This window comes from Ranitomeya imitator, chromosome 2 (assembly GCF_032444005.1).
Source record: "Ranitomeya imitator isolate aRanImi1 chromosome 2, aRanImi1.pri, whole genome shotgun sequence".
Taxonomy (NCBI): Eukaryota; Metazoa; Chordata; class Amphibia; order Anura; family Dendrobatidae; genus Ranitomeya; species Ranitomeya imitator.
In genome coordinates, this window is record NC_091283.1 from 214877825 (window position 1) to 214891178 (window position 13354).

The window sequence follows — 13354 nt, forward strand, 5'->3', positions numbered from 1 at the left end:
AGTGCAAGTTCCACCACTTAAAAAGATGAGAGGCGTCTGTAATTTACATCATAGGTAGACCTCAACTATGGGAGACAAACTGAGAAAAAAAAATCCAGAAAATCACATTGTCTGTTTTTTTAACAATTTATTTGCACATTATGGCGGAAAATAAGTATTTGGTCAGAAACAAACAATCAAGATTTCTGGCTCTCACAGACCTGTAACTTCTTCTTTAAGAGTCTCCTATTTCCTCCACTCATTACCTGTTTAAACTTGTTATCAGTATAAAAAGACACCTGTGCACACTGTTGTGAATTCTGTTGTCGGGCTCCCTCCTGTGGTCATGAATGGTACTTCGGCTGGTTCTGTCCATGGACTTCCACTGGTGGGTGTTTCTGAGTTTCCTTCCACAGGTGACGAGGTGAATTCGTTAGCTGGCTGCTCTATTTAACTCCACTTAGATCTTTGCTCCATGCCACCTGTCAATGTTCCAGTATTGGTCTCTGTTCACTCCTGGATCGTTCTTGTGACCTGTCTTCCCAGCAGAAGCTAAGTTCCAGCTTGTATTTCTTTGGTTTGCTATTTTTCTGTCCAGCTTGCTATTTTTATTGTTGTCTTGCTTGCTGGAAGCTCTGGGACGCAGAGGGAGCGCCTCCGCACCGTGAGTCGGTGCGGAGGGTCTTTTTGTGCCCTCTGCGTGGTCTTTTTGTAGGTTTTTGTGCTGACCGCAAAGTAACCTTTCCTATCCTCGGTCTGTTCAGTAAGTCGGGCCTCACTTTGCTAAATCTATTTAATCTCTGTGTTTGTATTTTCATCTTTACTCACAGTCATTATATGTGGGGGGCTGCCTTTTCCTTTGGGGAATTTCTCTGAGGCAAGGTAGGCTTTATTTTTCTATCTTCAGGGCTAGCTAGTTCCTTAGGCTGTGCCGAGTTGCATAGGGAGCGTTAGGCGCAATCCACGGCTATTTCTAGTGTGTTTGATAGGATTAGGGATTGCGGTCAGCAGAGTTCCCACGTCCCAGAGCTCGTCCTTTATTATCAGTAACTATCAGGTCATTCCGTGTGCTCTTAACCACCAGGTCCATGGTCGTCCTGACCACCAGGTCATAACAGTACAGGTGGCCCAAAGTACTAATGCATCTCAATAGAGGGATAAGAGAAGTTCTGAGACCATTTTTTTTTCTTTGCAGTGTGTTTTGTCTCTCTTTTCCCCTTTACCTCTGGGTGGTTCAGGACACAGGTGTAAACATGGACATTCAAGGTCTGTCCTCTTGGATGGATAAACTCTGTGTCAGGGTCAGGATGAAGCGGAGATATATTGTCAGAAGTTTAGAAAGTGGTCTGTGCTCACTCAGTGGAATGAATGTGCCCTGGCAGCAATCTTCAGAAAGGGTCTCTCTGAAGCCCTTAAGGATGTCATGGTGGGATTTCCCATGCCTGCTGGTCTGAATGAGTCTATGTCCTTGGCCATTCAGATCGATCGACGCTTGCGTGAGCGTAAAGCTGTGCACCATTTGGCGGTACTATCTGAGCATGGGCCTGAGCCTATGCAATGTGATAGGACTTTGACCAGAGCTGAACGGCAAGAACACAGACGTCGGAATGGGCTATGTTTTTACTGTGGTGATTCCACTCATGCTATCTCCGATTGTCCTAAGCGCACTAAGCGGTTCGCTAGGTCTGCCACCATTGGTACGGTACAGTCTAAATTTCTATTGTCCGTTACTCTGATTTGCTCTTTGTCATCCTATTCTGTTATGGCATTTGTGGATTCAGGCGCTGCCCTGAATTTGATGGACTTGGAGTATGCTAGGCGCTGTGGTTTCTTCTTGGAGCCCTTGCAGTATCCTATTCCATTGAGAGGAATTGATGCTACGCCTTTGGCCAAGAATAAGCCTCAGTACTGGACCCAATTGACCATGTGCATGGCTCCTGCACATCAGGAGGATATCCGCTTTCTGGTGTTGCATAATCTGCATGATGTGGTCGTTTTGGGGTTGCCATGGCTACAGGTTCATAATCCAGTATTGGACTGGAAATCTATGTCTGTGTCCAGCTGGGGTTGCCAGGGGGTACATGGTGATGTTCCATTTTTGTCTATTTCGTCTTCCACTCCTTCTGAAGTTCCAGAGTTTTTGTCGGATTATCGGGATGTATTTGATGAGCCCAAAGCCAGTGCCCTACCTCCTCATAGGGATTGCGATTGTGCAATTAATTTGATTCCTGGTAGTAAGTTTCCTAAGGGCCGATTGTTCAATTTATCTGTGCCAGAACATGCCACTATGCGGAGTTATATAAAGGAATCCTTGGAGAAAGGCCATATTCACCCGTCGTCATCACCGTTAGGAGCAGGGTTCTTTTTTGTGGCCAAGAAGGATGGTTCTTTGAGACCTTGTATTGATTACCGCCTTCTTAATAAAATTACAGTCAAATTTCAGTATCCTTTGCCGTTGCTGTCTGATTTGTTTGCTCGTATTAAAGGGGCTAGTTGGTTCACCAAGATAGATCTTCGAGGGGCGTATAATCTTGTGCGTATTAAACAAGGCGATGAATGGAAAACAGCATTTAATACGCCCGAGGGCCATTTTGAGTACCTGGTTATGCCATTCGGGCTTTCCAATGCTCCATCAGTATTTCAGTCCTTTATGCATGACATCTTCCGAGAGTACCTGGATAAATTCCTGATTGTGTATTTGGATGATATTTTGGTCTTTTCGGATGATTGGGAGTCTCATGTGAAGCAGGTCAGAATGGTGTTCCAGGTCCTTCGTGCGAATTCCTTGTTTGTGAAGGGGTCAAAGTGTCTCTTTGGAGTTCAGAAGGTTTCATTTTTGGGGTTCATTTTTTCCGCTTCTACTATCGAGATGGACCCTGTTAAAGTCCAGGCCATTTACGATTGGACTCAGCCGACATCTGTGAAGAGCCTGCAAAAGTTCCTGGGCTTTGCTAATTTTTATCGGCGTTTCATCGCTAATTTTTCTACTGTTGCTAAACCGTTGACTGATTTGACCAAGAAGGGTGCTGCAAAAATTTCAGGCTGATAGACCTGACCGTTGCCCAGCGGAGAAACTGTTTGTCCCTGATAGATGGACTAGTAGAGTTATCTCTGAGATTTATTGTTCAGTGTTGGCTGGGCATCCTGGAATCTTTGGTACCAGAGATTTGGTGGCTAGATCCTTTTGGTGGCCATCTTTGTCACGGGATGTGCATTCTTTTGTGCAGTCCTGTGGGACTTGTGCTCGGGCTAAGCCCTGCTGTTCTCGTGCCAGTGGGTTGCTTTTGCCCTTGCCGGTCCCGAAGAGGCCCTGGACGCATATTTCTATGGATTTTATTTCGGATCTCCCCGTCTCTCAAAAGATGTCGGTCATTTGGGTGGTTTGTGATCGCTTTTCTAAGATGGTCCATTTGGTACCTTTGTCTAAATTGCCTTCCTCCTCTGATTTGGTGCCATTATTTTTCCAGCATGTGGTTCGTTTACATGGTATCCCGGAGAACATCGTTTCTGACAGAGGTTCCCAGTTTGTTTCAAGGTTTTGGCGATCCTTTTGTGCAAGGATGGGCATTGATTTGTCTTTTTCCTCGGCTTTCCATCCTCAGACAAATGGCCAAACCGAACGAACTAATCAAACTTTGGAAACATATCTGAGATGCTTTGTTTCTGCTGATCAGGATGATTGGGTGTCCTTTTTGCCGTTGGCTGAGTTCGCCCTTAATAATCGGGCCAGCTCGGCTACTTTGGTTTCGCCGTTTTTCTGCAATTCTGGTTTCCATCCTCGTTTCTCTTCAGGGCAGGTTGAGTCTTCGGACTGTCCTGGTGTAGATACTGTGGTGGATAGGTTGCAGCAGATTTGGACTCATGTGGTGGACAATTTGACATTGTCCCAGGAGAAGGCTCAACGTTTCGCTAACCGCCGGCGCTGTGTGGGTCCCCGACTTCGTGTTGGGGATTTGGTTTGGTTGTCGTCTCGTTATGTTCATATGAAGGTTTCCTCTCCTAAGTTTAAGCCTCGTTTCATTGGTCCGTATAAGATTTCTGAGGTTATCAATCCTGTGTCATTTCGTTTGGCCCTTCCTGCTTCTTTTGCCATCCATAATGTGTTCCATAGGTCGTTATTGCAGAGATACGTGGCGCCTGTGGTTCCATCCGTTGATCCTCCTGCCCCGGTGTTGGTTGAGGGGGAGTTGGAGTATGTGGTGGAGAAGATTTTGGATTCTCGTGTTTCGAGACGGAAACTCCAGTACCTGGTCAAGTGGAAGGGTTATGGTCAGGAAGATAATTCCTGGGTTTTTGCCTCTGATGTTCATGCTGCCGGTCTGGTTCGTGCCTTTCATTTGGCTCATCCTGGTCGGCCTGGGGGCTCTGGTGAGGGTTCGGTGACCCATCCTCAAGGGGGGGTACTGTTGTGAATTCTGTTGTCGGGCTCCCTCCTGTGGTCATGAATGGTACTTCGGCTGGTTCTGTCCATGGACTTCCTCTGGTGGGTGTTTCTGAGTTTCCTTCCACAGGTGACGAGGTGAATTCGTTAGCTGGCTGGTCTATTTAACTCCACTTAGATCTTTGCTCCATGCCACCTGTCAATGTTCCAGTATTGGTCTAGTTCACTCCTGGATCGTTCTTGTGACCTGTCTTCCCAGCAGAAGCTAAGTTCCAGCTTGTATTTCTTTGGTTTGCTATTTTTCTGTCCAGCTTGCTATTTTTATTGTTGTCTTGCTTGCTGGAAGCTCTGGGACGCAGAGGGAGTGCCTCCGCACCGTGAGTCGGTGCGGAGGGTCCTTTTTGTGCCCTCTGCGTGGTCTTTTTGTAGGTTTTTGTGCTGACCGCAAAGTAACCTTTCCTATCCTCGGTCTGTTCAGTAAGTCGGGCCTCACTTTGCTAAATCTATTTCATCTCTGTTTGTATTTTCATCTTTACTCACAGTCATTATATGTGGGGGGCTGCCTTTTCCTTTGGGGAATTTCTCTGAGGCAAGGTAGGCTTTATTTTTCTATCTTCAGGGCTAGCTAGTTCCTTAGGCTGTGCTGAGTTGCATAGGGAGCATTAGGCGCAATCCACGGCTATTTCTAGTGTTTGATAGGATTAGGGATTGCGGTCAGCAGAGTTCCCACGTCCCAGAGTTCGTCCTTTATTATCAGTAACTATCAGGTCATTCCGTGTGCTCTTAACCACCAGGTCCATTATTGTCCTGACCTCCAGGTCATAACAGCACACCCTCAAACAGCCTGACTCCAAACTCCACTATGGTGAAGACCAAAGAGCTGTCAAAGGACACCACAAACAAAATTGTAGCCCTGTACCAGGCTGGGAAGACTGAATCTGCAATAGCCAACCAGCTTGGAGTGAAGAAATCAACAGTGGGAGCAATAATTAGAAAATGGAAGACATACAAGACCACTGATAATCTCCCTCGATCTGGGGCTCCACGCAAAATCCCACCCCGTGGGGTCAGAATGATCACAAGAACGGTGAGCAAAAATCCCAGAACCACGCGGGGGGACCTAGTGAATGAACTGCAGAGAGCTGGGACCAATGTAACAAGGCCTACCATAAGTAACACACTACGCCACCATGGACTCAGATCCTGCAGTGCCAGACGTGTCCCACTGCTTAAGCCAGTACATGTCCGGGCCCGTCTGAAGTTTGCTAGAGAGCATTTGGATGATCCAGAGGAGTTTTGGGAGAATGTCCTATGGTCTGATGAAACCAAACTGGAACTGTTTGGTAGAAACACAACTTGTCGTGTTTGGAGGAAAAAAAATACTGAGTTGCATCCATCAAACACCATACCTACTGTAAAGCATGGTGGTGGAAACATCATGCTTTGGGGCTGTTTCTCTGCAAAGGGGCCAGGACGACTGATTCGGGTACATGAAAGAATGAATGGGGCCATGTATCGTGAGATTTTGAGTGCAAACCTCCTTCCATCAGCAAGGGCATTGAAGATGAAACGTGGCTGGGTCTTTCAACATGACAATGATCCAAAGCACACCGCCAGGGCAACAAAGGAGTGGCTTCGTAAGAAGCATTTCAAGGTCCTGGAGTGGCCTAGCCAGTCTCCAGATCTCAACCCTATAGAAAACCTTTGGAGGGAGTTGAAAGTCCGTGTTGCCAAGCGAAAAGCCAAAAACATCACTGCTCTAGAGGAGATCTGCATGGAGGAATGGGCCAACATACCAACAACAGTGTGTGGCAACCTTGTGAAGACTTACAGAAAACGTTTGACCTTTGTCATTGCCAACAAAGGATATATTACAAAGTATTGAGATGAAATTTTGTTTCTGACCAAATACTTATTTTCCACCATAATATGCAAATAAATTGTTAAAAAAACAGACAATGTGATTTTCTGGATTTTTTTTTCTCAGTTTGTCTCCCATAGTTGAGGTCTACCTATGATGTAAATTACAGACGCCTCTCATCTTTTTAAGTGGTGGAACTTGCACTATTGCTGACTGACTAAATACTTTTTTGCCCCACTGTATATGTATTAAGATACGTTACCTATATGTTATATTTATGATCCGCTCCTATAGATAGTTTGGTATTGATTTTTATATATCTATATTATTGTACTATCCAGCTATAGTATCCGTGCGTGGCACTAGTGTTGCCTCTCTTTTTTCATTGTGTCTTTTTACTCTTTTTCTCATTGTTGTATTTTTATTCCCTAGTTTTTTTCAATAAAGAGTTATCTTTTAGCTCTAGTGTCCATCTTTTTTTGGTATTCTATTGTTATATTATGGCGGAGCATCTACTTTGGCTGCCCTCTCTGTTGGTTTACTAACCATTCATTAGCCTTCTTACACAGTTAGCAAGCACAAAGTACCATATTATGCATATTAGGTATTATGTATACCCCTCCTCACATGTAAAGCGCCATGGAATATATGGCGCCATAATAATAAATGATAATAATAATAAGAAGAAGAACACTGGAGTGATGGTTGTTGGAAATGGGCCTCTATACATTTATGAAGATATTGCATTACAAACCAGACATTTGCAGCTAGAATAGTCATTTACCACATTAACAATGTACAGAGTGTATTTCTGAATCATTTAATGTTAGCTTCGTTGGAAAAAAAACTGCGCTTTTCTTTCAAAAATAAGGAAATTTCTAAGTGACTCTAAACTTTTGAACAGTAGTGTAAATACAGTACAGACCAAAAGTTTGGACACACCTTCTCATTTAAAGATTTTTCTGTATTTTAATGACTATGAAAATTGTACATTCACACTGAAGGCATCAAAACTATGAATTAACACATGTGGAATTATATACTTAACAAAAAAGTGTGAAACAACTGAAAATATGTTTTATATTCTAGGTTTTTCAAAGTAACATAGTTATTAAGGTTGAAGGAAGACTTTAAGTCCATCTAGTCCAACCCATAGCCTAACCTAACACGCCCTAACATGTTGATCCAGAGGAAGGCAAAAAAAAACCCATGTGGCAAAGAGTAAGCTCCACATTGGGGAAAAAAATTCCTTCCCGACTCCACATACGGCAATCAGACTAGTTCTCTGGATCAACGCCCTATCAAGGAATCTAGTGTATATACCCTGCAACATTATACTTTTCCCGAAAGGTATCCAGTCCCCTCTTAAATTTAAGTAATGAATCACTCATTACAGCATCATACGGCAGAGAGTTCCATAGTCTCACTGCTCTTACAGTAAAGAACCCGCGTCTGTTATTATGCCTAAACCTTCTTTCCTCCAGACGTAGAGGATGCCCCCTTGTCCCTGTTTCAGGTCTATGATTAAAAAGATCATCAGAAAGGTCTTTGTACTGTCCCCTCATATATTTATACATTAACATAAGATCACCCCTTAGTCTTCGTTTTTCCAAACTAAATAGCCCAAAGTGTAATAACCTATCTTGGTATTGCAGACCCCCCAGTCCTCTAATAACCTTGGTCGCTCTTCTCTGCACCCGCTCCAGTTCAGCTATGTCTTTCTTATACACCGGAGACCAGAACTGTGTACAGTATTCTAAGTGTGGTCGAACTAGCGACTTGTATAGAGGTAAAATTATGTTCTCCTCATGTGCATCCATGCCTCTTTTACTGCATCCCATTATTTTATTTGCCTTTGTAGCAGCTGCCTGACACTGGCCACTAAATGTGAGTTTGTCATTCACCCATACACCCAGGTCTTTTTCATTGACGGTTTTGCCCAGAGTTTTAGAATTAAGCACATAGTTATACATCTTATTACTTCTACCCAAGTGCATGACCTTACATTTATCCCCATTAAAGCTCATTTGCCATTTATCAGCCCAAGCTTCTAGTTTACATAAATCATCCTGTAATATAAAATTGTCCTCCTCTGTATTGATTACCCTGCAGAGTTTAGTGTCATCTGCAAATATTGAAATTCTACTCTGAATGCCCCCTATAAGGTCATTAATAAATATGTTAAAACGAAGAGGGCCCAATACTGACCCCTACGGTACCCCACTGCTAACCGCGACCCAGTCCGAGTGTGCTCCATTAATAACCACCCTTTGTTTCCTATCCCTGAGCCAGCTCTTAACCCACTTATACATATTTTCCCCTATCCCCATTATTCTCATTTTATGTATCCACCTTTTGTGTGGCACCGTATCAAAAGCTTTTGAAAAGTCCATATACACTACATCCACTGGGTTCCCTTGGTCCAGTCCGGAACTTATCTCTTCATATAAGCTGATCAGATTAGTCTGACATGAACGGTCCCTAGTAAACCCATGTTGGTATTGGGTCATGAGGTTATTCCTCTTCAGATACTCCATTATAGCATCCCTTAGAATGCCCTCCAGGATTTTACCCACAGTAGAGGTTAAGCTTACTGGCCTATAATTACCGAGTTCAGTTTTTGTCCCCTTTTTGAATATTTGCACCACATTTGCTATACCCAGTCCTGTGGTACAGACCCTGTTATTATGGAGTCTTTAAAGATTAAAAATAATGGTCTAATTAAAAATAATGGTCTAAAGTAGCCACCTTTTGCTTTGATGACTGCTTTGCACACTCTTGGCATTCTCTTGATGAGCTTCAAGAGGTAGTCTCCGGGAATGGTCTTCCAACAATCTTGAAGGAGTTCCCAGAGATGCTTAGTACTTGTTGGCCCTTTTGCCTTCACTCTGCGGTCCAGCTCACCCCAAACCATCTCGATTGGGTTCAGGTCTGGTGACTGTGGAGGCCAGGTCATCTGGTGTAGCACCCCATCACTCTCCTTCTTGGTCAAATAGCCCTTACACAGCTTGGAGGTGTGTTTGGGGTCATTGTCCTGTTGAAAAATAAATGATGATCCAACTAAACGCAAACCGGAAGGAATATCATGCCGCTGCAAGATGCTGTGGTAGCCATGCTGGTTCAGTATGCCTTCAATTTTGAATAAATCCCCAACAGTGTCACCAGCAAAGCACCCCCACACCATCACAGCTCCTCCTCCATGCTTCACGGTGGGAACCAGGCATGTAGAGTCCATCCGTTCACCTTTTCTGCGTCGCACAAAGACACGGTGGTTGGAACCAAAGATCTCAAATTTGGACTCATCAGACCAAAGCACAGATTTCCACTGGTCTAATGTCCATTCCTTGTGTTCTTTAGCCCAAACAAGTCTCTTCTGCTTGTTGTCTGTCCTTAGCAGTGGTTTCCTAGCAGATATTTTACCATGAAGGCCTGCTGCACAAAGTCTCCTCTTAACAGTTGTTGTAGAGATGTGTCTGCTGCTAGAACTCTGTGTGGCATTGACCTGGTCTCTAATCTGAGCTGCTGTTAACCTGCGATTTCTGAGGCTGGTGACTCGGATAAACTTATCCTCAGAAGCAGAGGTGACTCTTGGTCTTCCTTTCCTGGGGCGGTCCTCATGTGGGCCAGTTTCTTTGTAGTGCTTGATGATTTTTGCCAATGCACTTGGGGACACCTTCATAGTTTTCCCAATTTTTCGGACTGACTGACCTTCATTTCTTAAAGTAATGATGGCCACTCGTTTTTCTTTACTTAGCTGCTTTTTTCTTGCCATAATACAAATTCTAACAGTCTAGTCAGTAGGATTATCAGCTGTGTATCCACCAGACTTCTGCACAACACAACTAATGGTCCCAACACCATTTATAAAACAAGAAATCCCACTTATTAAACCTGACAGGGCACACCTGTGTAGTGAAAACCATTCCCGGTGACTACCTCTTGAAGCTCATCTTGAAGCTCATCAAGAGAATGCCAAGAGTGTGCAAAGCAGTCATCAAAGCAAAAGGTGGCTACTTTGAAGAACCTAGAATACTGTATAAGGCATATTTCAGTTGTTTCACACTTTTTTGTTAAGTATATAATTCCACATGTGTTAATTCATAGTTTTGATGCCTTCAGTGTGAATGTACAATTTTCATGGTCGTGAAAATACAGAAAAATCTTTAAATAAGGTGTGTCCAAACTTTTGGTCTGTACTGTATATATGTGTCACTGACATCTATATATCTACTATATAATTGTCTAAAGGTCAGTTCCGTCTTTCTGTCTGTCCTTCTTTCTGTCACGGATATTCATTGGTCGCGGCCTCTGTCTGTCATGGAATTCAAGTCGCTGATTGGTCTCTCCAGCTGCCTGTCATGGCTGCCGCGACCAATCAGTGACGGCCACAGTCCGATTAGTCCCTCCCTACTCCCCTGCAGTCAGCGTCCGGCACCCGCTCCATACTCCCCGCAGTCATCGCTCACACAGGGTTAATGCCAGCGGTAACGGACCGCTATTAACCCTGTGTGACCAAGTTTTTACTATTGATGCTGCCTACGTAGCGTCAATATTAAAAACATCTAATGTTAAAAATAATTTAAAAAATCATTATATACTCACCTTCCGCCGCCTTTCCCGCGCCTCGCTACGCTCCGGTGACCGCTCCATGCAAGCGGCAGGTTCCGGTGGCAAGGATGGTATGGGAGAAGGACCTGCCATGACGTCACGGTCATGTGACCGCGACATCATCACAGGGCCTGCGCGCCTGCACGAGAGCGACCTGCCATTACGTCACGGTCATGCGACCGAACTACAAGGGGCCCTCGGAAGGTGAGTATATGTTTATTTTTTAACCTGTGACATACGTGGCTGGGCAATATACTACGTGGCTGGGCAATATACTACGTAGCTCGCCAATATACTACGTAACTGGGCAATATACTACGTAACTTGGCAATATACTACGTAGCTGGGCAATATACTACGTAACTGGGCAATATACTACGTAGCTGGGCAATATACTACGTAACTGGGCAATATACTACGTGACTGGGCAATATACTACGTAGCTGGGCAATATACTACGTAACTGGGCAATATACTACGTAACTTGGCAATATACTACGTGGCTGGGCAATATACTACGTGACTGGGCAATATACTACGTAGCTGGGCAATATACTACGTAACTGGGCAATATACTACGTAACTTGGCAATATACTACGTGGCTGGGCAATATACTACGTGTCTGGGCAGTAAACTACGTGACTGGGCAATATACTACAACTACAATAAGCAGATGACCGACAGCACTGACTCATACGGGCGCTCGTCCCATATCCAGGGAACCCTCCTGGGTAAAGCATCAATATCCAAACAAAGGAACAGCGCTCCACCGGGTGTAGTGATCCAAAGAAAGTCTTTATTCAGCCATATAGCATCAGTAACGTTTCAACCATATGCTTGCTTGAGAAAGACCAGCATATGGTCGAAACGTTGCTGATGCTATATGGCTGAATAAAGACTTTCTTTGGATCACTACACCTGGTGGAGCGCTGTTCCTTTGTTTGGATATTGGGCAATATACTACATGACTGGCCAATATACTACGTGGCTGGGCAATATACTACTTCACTGGGCAATATACTACGTGGCTGTGCAATATACTACGTAACTGGGCAATATACTACGTGGCTGGGCAATATACTACGTAACTGGGCAATATACTACGTGGCTTGGCAATATACTACTTCACTGGGCAATATACTACTTCACTGGGCAATATACTACTTCACTGGGCAATATACTACCTGACTGGGCAATATATTACGTGGCTGGGCAATATACTACGTGACTGGGCAATATACTACGTGGCTGGGCAATATACTACTTCACTGGGCAATATACTACGTAACTGGGCAATATACTACGTGGCTGGGCAATATACTACGTGGCTGGGCAATATACTACGTAACTGGGCAATATACTACGTAACTGGGCAATATACTATGTGGCTGGGCAATATACTACGTGGCTGGGCAATATACTATGTGACTGGGCAATATACGACGTCACTGGGCAATATACTACGTGGCTGGGCAATATACTATGTGGCTGGGCAAAATACTACGTGGCTGGGCAATATACTACGTCACTAGGCAATATACTACGTGGCTGGGCAATATACTACGTGGCTGGGCTATATACTACGTGACTGGGCAATGTACTACGTGGCTGGGCAATATACTACATGGCTGGGCAATATACTACGTGGCTGGGCAATATAGTATGTGGACATGCATATTCTAGAATACCCGATGCGTTAGAATCGGGCCACCATCTAGTATATATATATATATATATATATACACATACATCTATTCTATGTGTATACAGTAAATCTATTTTATCTATTCTATGCTAACCTGTCAGTGTGATTTTACCGTAAGCACACAGGAATTGCCAACTTTTCTATTATCTATCTATTATATATATCTAATATATATGTGTGTGTTTTGATTATTTTTTCCTTTGAAAACGATGTGTAAATAACATAGAGAACTGCTGTATGTAAAAGCTCATGTTAAAATCACATTGCAATCGGATAGCAATCTCAATGCACTTGGATGTAAATCAGAAGCTAGCTGTGAAAATCGCATTGTACTCGCATGTCATTCGTCCGTTTATTCGGTCCAGATTGCGGACCATTTTTTTTCTCGCATATGGGTATGATTCCTTAGGCTGCCGTCACACGCTCAGTATTTGGTCAGTATTTTACATCAGTATTTCTCAGCCAAAACCAGGAGTGGGTGATAAATGCAGAAGTGGAGCATATGTTTCTATTATACTTTTCCTCTAATTGTTCCACTCCTGGTTTTGGCTACAAATACTGATGTAAAATACTGACCAAATACTGATAGTGTGACGGCAGCCTTAATCTGGGACTATTGCTAGGTTTTGGGTGTGTACTCATCCCCCTCCTTCTCCTACTTTGGTTTTTCTCCATCCTGCACTCCCCAATGTATTCCTCTGTTGTATGTGTGGGTATATTTGTATGATTGGTATTTATCCCTGTTCTTATTACCTTGTTAGGATGGTTTGTGTATTACAGTACACTACTCTTCCCCTCTTCCCTGGGTGGGAGAAGGGT